The following is a 233-nucleotide window of genomic DNA, read 5'->3' as shown; positions in this document are numbered from 1 at the left end:
CTTCTAGTGGGCATTACAATAATAATAATAATGGTAATAACAATAATAATGGTAATGGTAATAACAATAATATGTCATTGGACAGATGATGAGCCCAGTGCATCAGCTGCGTTCAGAGAGCCAGAGCCAGAGCCAATCCCAGATGAGATCAGGACAGACTGGGAAAGGAGAGATGAGCAAGAGGATGAGATGAGGGAGAGGAGAACATCAGCAAGGGAGGATATTGAGATGAA

The sequence above is a fragment of the Anoplopoma fimbria genome, chromosome 14 (genome assembly GCF_027596085.1).
Source record: "Anoplopoma fimbria isolate UVic2021 breed Golden Eagle Sablefish chromosome 14, Afim_UVic_2022, whole genome shotgun sequence".
Taxonomy (NCBI): Eukaryota; Metazoa; Chordata; class Actinopteri; order Perciformes; family Anoplopomatidae; genus Anoplopoma; species Anoplopoma fimbria.
The sequence above is the reverse complement of the archived record's forward strand: the minus strand, read 5'-3'. Positions refer to the sequence as shown.